Raw genomic sequence first — 7,137 nt, forward strand, 5'->3', positions numbered from 1 at the left:
GGGCCTCTTTATTTGTTCCTTTTCCTAGTGTGGCCACAGTGAGCAAATTTCTCTGCTTGTCACTACTACTTATTTCTACAATTGCTGTCTTAAGGACAGGTGACTAAACTCAACTTATTGGGGGGGGGGGGTTACCAGGGCTCAGGCTTTGTCCCTAAAATCTACCACAGACGACCTATCATCCACTGAGAATGCATGTTGTCACTGAGAGAAGTAGCTCTCCAAAGACGTCCTCATCCTAGTCCCAAGAGCTGGAAAGCATATGGTCTCTCCTGGCAGGGAATTAAGACAGTAAATACACACAGAGGCTGTGAATCAACTGCCCCTCAAATACAGAGGTCGTCCCAGTCAAGCATTGGGCAGAGAGAAAGAACCCAAATTGGATATCTCTATCCAGCCCCTCCCCTTAGAGCTCACCTCCTAAGAGCGGGAGGAAGAATTGTAGGAGCCTGAGGGGTCCAGGATACCAGGAGAACACAGCCCACAGACATCAATGAAGCTGGCCTCATAGGGGCTCACAGAGACTGAAGTGGCCATCACTGAGCCTGCATGGGTCTTCGCTATGCCCTCTGAATACATACTGTGGTTAGTTAGCCTGGTGTTTTTATGGGACTCCTAATGTGGGGGGGCAGGATCTCTGACTCTTTCTCGTCTGCTCTTGAGATCCTTTTCCTCCTACTGGACTGCCTCGCCCAACCTTGACATGAAGGTTTGTGCCTAGCTTTACTATATCTTGTTATGCTGTGTGTATTGGATATTCCTGGGAGGCCTGCTCTTTTCTAACGGGAAATGGAGGAGGAGTGGATCTGGGGGAAAGGGAGCAGGGACTGAAAGGAGTGGGGGAAGGGGAAACTGTGATGGGGATGCATTGGAACATGAGGGATAAGATTGAGAGGTGTAGGGACGGAGAGAGCAATAAAAGAGGTGACTTGATGGGAGGGGCAGGCATTTCAGGGTCAGGTGCAAGGGAAACTCTCATGATTCTACAAGGATGACCCCAGCTAAGACTTCTAGCAATAGGGAATAGGTAGCCTGAACAGGCCATCTCCTGTAATCAGACTGGTAACTACACCAATTGCCATCCGAGGGCCTTCATCCAGTAACTGATGGGAACAGATGCAGAGATCCACAGACAAGCAGGCACTGGGATGAGCCCAGGGAAACCTATTGAGGGAGGGAAGAAAGATTATATGAGCCAGAATGATCAGGATCCTCAATAGGGAGCCTACAGAAGTAACTGACCTGCTCATGGGAGCTCATAGACTATGGACCAAAGGCTAAGGAGCCTGCGTGCTACCTGCCCAGGCCCTCTGCATATGTATAATGGTTGTGTACCTTGGTATACTTGTGGGACTCCTGGCAGTGAGAGCAGGCCTGTCCCTAACGCTTTGACTTGCTTTTGAGAACCTGTTCCTAATGCTGGATTGTCTTGTCCAGCCTTAATAGAAGGAGAGGAACTTTAGTCCCAACTCAACTTGATATGCCATGCTTTATTGGGCACCCATGGGAGGCCCACCCCTTTCTGAACAGAAGTAGAGGAGGGGTGGATTGGGAAGAGTGGGCAGAGGGGAGGGGGTATGGGAGGAGGGGACAAGGAAACTGTAGTCAGGAAGTAAAATAAATGAAAAGTGTAGCTAATAAAAATTAATTTATAAAGGAATGTAAAATAAATAAATAAAATAAAAATTAAGAGGTCATCCCTAGCTGCCTATGATAATCAGAAGGATGCTATCAGTATGAGGGAGGCAACACAGTGATGGAGTGGCAGCTGCTGGCCTTGGGAATGAAGAGTGGTATGCCATAGTTCTTAACTAGAAAAGCAGTTTGAGCCAGCAAAGTGGTTCATCGGGTAAAAGCTCTTGCTGCCAAGCCTACCAAACCCAGTCCAATACTCGGGGCCAGTATGGTGGAAGGAGAGAACCAACTCCTACAAGCTGTCCTCTGGCACTCATTTGCACACTGTGACACACGCGTGTATAGATAGATACACACACTTACACGTGCACATAAACCAAACAAATGTAAACGTTTTAATGAAACCACTTTTTTACAGCCTTTTCATTTTTTATATAAATTGAAAGGTGCTTCAAGCTTGGGCTAAAGCATCTGTAGCAGGACTTTTCCGATAAGAGAAAAAAAATCAAAGCCTTGTTTCATTGGAGTCATGGGAGTCTGGGTTCTCTAGGCTCTGGGCTGCCTCTGTATGAAAGTGTAATGTTGGAGACCTTTTGGTAGTTTGTAAGATATTCCTGCTAAATTTTAAAAATATTTGCTTGGGAGGCTGGAGAAATGGCTCAGCAGTTAAGAGCACTGGCTGCTCTTCCAGAGGACCTGGGTTCAATTCCCAGCTCCCATGTGGCCATTTACAACCCTCTGTAGCTCCAGTTGCAGGAGATCTGATGTCCTCTCTGACCTCAAAGGGCACTACATGTACAGGGTTCACAGATACACATCAAGACAAACACCCATACACATAAAACACATAAAATAAAAATAAGATCTCAAAAAATTATATATATATATATATATATATATATATATATACATAATATGAACATGTATAACTAAGGTGGTTCGTCCTGTAACCTATCGGGTAGGAAGAAATCACTCAACCGTGAATTACACATTTTTAAAAAGAAGTTCACAAAGCTAAAACTCATTAACTTAAGATATGATTGGATTAAAGGAGACTGAGGTTTTGATTTAGAGCCTTGAAGAGAAAATGCTTCCAGCGTAGTGAGGGATTTGAATCGGCATGGGAGTCGTCCATGGACGAGATGCCAAGTGTATTAGAAGGCACAAGGAGTCGGCTCGAGAAGGGACCATCCTTTCCTCGTCCTTCCAGTCACTTTCCGCATACACGATGCTTTCTTTTGCGCTGAAGTTGAGAAACAAAACAAAAGGTAGGCCCTGTGAAAGCTGGAGAAACTTTCAACTTCTCAATAATAACGAAACCAGCTGCTTAACCAGCATCCTTCCTGTGTATGCCACAGCCTCTGAAGCCCAAGAAGCTGCCTTGCTGACGCGGTGCTCAGAACTGTTTTAGGGCAGTGGGAGACTGTTCTGTGTATGCTGCAATGGCAGTGTTTGTCAAAGTCCACAGGCCCCACAACCTAGGGTCAATCCTTTGAAAGAGTATGCTGTGCCAGTGTAGATGCGACAGCCATCACAAGCATGCCCCTGTGCAGCAGACACCCCTGTGCGGGGACAGAGGTATGTGGGAAGTCTCTGCATTCTAGACCATCTTTCCATAAACATCAAACTGCTCCTGAGGGCTGGAGAGATGGTTCAGCGGGAGAGGGCACACTGCTCTCTCAGAGGACCCTAGGTCAGTCCTCACCCTCGGGTGGGTCACAACTACCTGTGAATTCAAGTCCTCTTGCAGGTGTATATACTGCACCTCTACACACACACACACGCACACACACACACACACCACCTTCAAAAAATAAGTAAAACTGCTCCCGATGACAGTCATTCATCTTAAAGTTGTGGAGGGGGGCACACACTACTCAAAAGTGAAGCTTCCTTGATGTAGCCAAGAGTTGTCTTATGTGCGCTGTAGGCCCTGAAGATCAGGAGCCGACCTTGGTGGTGTACTCATGTTGATGGAGGTGCGGAGCGCACCGCAGTGCTCTGACATCATGCTTTATTTAGTATTTTTAAGGTTCATGTGAATCAGTGGGGGGGGTCTGGTTTTAGTTTGCAGGTGTTTTGGGGAAAAGGGGGGGAAGGAGCAGGTGGGGGAGAAGAAAAAAGAGATAAAAGAAAGGAAAATGGGGTAAGGATACAGTTAAAGCACAATACATACAGGTATGAAGATGTTACAGCTGGCCAGCAAGATGGCCTAGGGATAAAGACACTTACATCAAAGCCTGATGACCAGGTTTCAACCCCTAAAACTCATATAGAGGTAACAAATGACTCCACAATGCTGTGGGAACTCCTTTAGCCTTTAAAATACTGGCCCACTCTGGGTGTGGCCACATGTGCTATATAAACAGATGTAAAAAACATGTGCAGCCTCTTGGCGGCTGGATTCGGTTTCTGTTTCCTGCTCGTGCAGAAGACTGTCAACCTGGGAATCCACCCCTAAATAAGAAACCCTTTACTGTACTCCATTCTGAGCTAGTGTGGGACTGCTTTATTGTAATCGTCTACACCACAAAGTTGTCCTCGGGCCTCCATATGTGTGCCCTGACATTCACACACACACACACACACACACACACACACACACCCTTATATACATATACAGACCTTTATTGTTAATGTTTATGTTTAGTATGCATGTTTTACTCACATGTATGTGTGTGTCTCAGATTCCCTGGAACTGAAACTAGAGACCGTTGTGGTTTGCCCAGTGGGTATTGAGAAATGAATCCTGGTCCTCTGGAAGAGCAGGCAGTGTTCTTCACTGCTGAGCCACCTCTGCAGGCCATAAACGGCTTTTGTTTTTATTGAAGTGGGGTACACATGTGTGGGTGACTGTGCATCTGGGTTTTTTTGGTTTGAGGTTTTTTGGGGTTTTTGGGGGGAGGGTTGGTTTTTGGTTTTTGGAGACAGGGTTTCTCTGTGTAACAGCCCTAGCTGTCCTAGAATTAGCTCTGTAGACCAGACTGGCCTCAAACTCACAGAGATCCACCTACCTCTGCATCCCAAGTGCTGGGATTAAAGGCATGCACCACCGCCACCCAGCGTGACTGTGCATTTGTATTGCGCATGCACGTGGAAATCAAAGAAGTACCTCCAGTATTTCTCTTCAAGAGTCATCACCCCGGTTTCGTTTGTCTGTTTTTAGATTTTTAAAACATTTATGTTCTGAGGCTGGAGAGACAGCTCAGCAGTTAAGAATATTTGTTGCTCTTCCAGAGGGCTCAGATTTGATTCCCAGCATCCACAAAGTAGCTCACAACCATCTATACCTCCAGTTCCATGGGATCCAACACCTTCTTCTGTACTCTGTGGTACCCGGGAAACACATGGTGCACAGACATACCTGCAAAGCATCCGGGCACATAAAATTTAAGAAAGGTTTTAAAAAAAAAAACATATGTGCTTCTGTGTGCTCCTACTTAAGTTTACGTGCGCTACATGAGTGCTGATACCCAAGGAGGCCAGATGGCATCACACCCCCCTGGGAATTGAAATTACAGTTTCCACCATGTGGGTGTCCTGAGATCCAAATCCAGATCTTCTGCAAGAGCAGTAAGTGCTCTTAATTGCTGAACCATCTCTCCAGTTCCTGGCTTGTTTTTCCCCCCACAGGCTCTCTCGCTGAGACGAAGGACTCATCAATCAGGCTTAGTTGGCTGTACAGCAAGTCCTAGAGATTCATTTGTCTCTGCCCCCAAACAGTGCTGTCACAAGCATTTACCACCACACCCATTTCTAAGTAGACCCTAGTGATCCATTCAAGTCCTCGGCTTTACCAACTGAGTTATCTCTCCAGCACCCACCTCCCACACAGCACACTTCTTCTTTTTTTTTTTTTTTTTTTTTGGTTTTTCGAGACAGGGTTTCTCTGTGGTTTTGGAGCCTATCCTGGAACTAGCTCTTGTAGACCAGGCTGGTCTCAAACTCACAAAGATCCGCCTGCCTCTGCCTCCCGAGTGCTGGGATTAAAGGCGTGCGCCACCACCGCCCGGCCACAGCACACTTCTTAACAGACTCACACAAAGATGTCTCATCCAATGAGAGGCAGCAAAAACCAGATTCAGGGTTCCCTTTCCTCTGGAAGTCTGTTGGCTTTCCCTGTCTCTTCTTGGACTGCTGACAGGAAGTTCACACTAAGGAATGCGTTCGCTCTAACTCCTCAAAAGATGCGATTTGTCCAACCAGCTCCGGGTAGGCAATAATCTCGTGAGACTGAAAACGGGTTAGGCTGTGAGTCTACATCTGATGATGTTTCATATGAGGAGCTTACGGTACCCACTCACCCCGTGAATGTGGGGAAAGGAGCAAAATGAGAGCCTGGGCAAAGGTCAAGCATTGCCATTTAGTGCTAATTAGTGTATATTGGCAAAAGGGTTGCACCCCGGTGTTGACTTTCAGCCTTATCCTGTCTGAATAACAGATCTAATAAGCACTATTGGAAAATAAGCCTGTGTCAGGAGTCAATGTGAGGTTCGTTGCTGCAGAAAAGATCTGAGAAACTCATTCATGTTTGCACCTATTCTCTGAGAGCAGAAGGAAACACTGCCTTAAGATTTTGCCCACATCCTAACAGTACAACATTCCAATAACCAATCATCAATCAAACAATATCTCTGTCTCTTTCGCTCTGCCCCACGCCAGCTGATAACACATGGATATTGGACAATTTTATTTATTGCACCAAAATAATTTAATTATTGTATTGAGGCCCAAAAATCTAAATGTCACTTTCTAACCAATGTTGATGTCAGAAGCGTTGTTTGTTTTAGGCAGGGTCTTGCTATATAGCTCAGCATGGCCTCAAACTCGTAATCCTCCTGCCTCTGCTCCCTGTGTGCTGGTAGTTCAGATGCGGCATGACATCTGGCTTCAGAACTGTTGACCCTTCGTTAACTGTGGGTAGAACTGAGACATCTAGATGATATGTAGCAACAGCTTTCTGTGTTTCTGTGTTCTCATTTTATGCTTCTGGATGCTTTGACTATGTGTAAGTCTGGACATCACATCTCTGCAGTGTTAAGACGACATGAGTTCCGCTGGGGCTGGAGTTGCAGACAGTTGTGAAACACCATGTGGTTGCTGGGAATTGAACCTGGGTCCTCCGGAAGAGCAGCCAGTGCTCTTAGCCAGCTCTCCAGCCCTAGTGTAACATTCTTAATCATTCCAGGAAGTTCACATTAACAGATCTCCACAGTGCACTGCTCTTGTGTGCCTAAGCATAATACACAGAATATACGTTCTTTTTTATTTGCCCAAGGTACACTCTTGTGTGGTGAGACACATTCCTACTAACCCTACTCGGTCTGTGTCAGCTGGGTCGAGGTGAGGCTCCTCGTCACCCCCAAATTTTACATATAGGACACGGGTGTGGCAGTGAACATCTACCTTTGGATACGATCGGTTCATGCATGAAGCAGGACCCAAGCTAGGTACACTAGTCATCCGTGGGGATCTACGAGGCTCCCAGTCCTTTCTCTTCTT

Source organism: Microtus pennsylvanicus, chromosome 11, assembly GCF_037038515.1.
Source record: "Microtus pennsylvanicus isolate mMicPen1 chromosome 11, mMicPen1.hap1, whole genome shotgun sequence".
Classification (NCBI taxonomy): Eukaryota; Metazoa; Chordata; class Mammalia; order Rodentia; family Cricetidae; genus Microtus; species Microtus pennsylvanicus.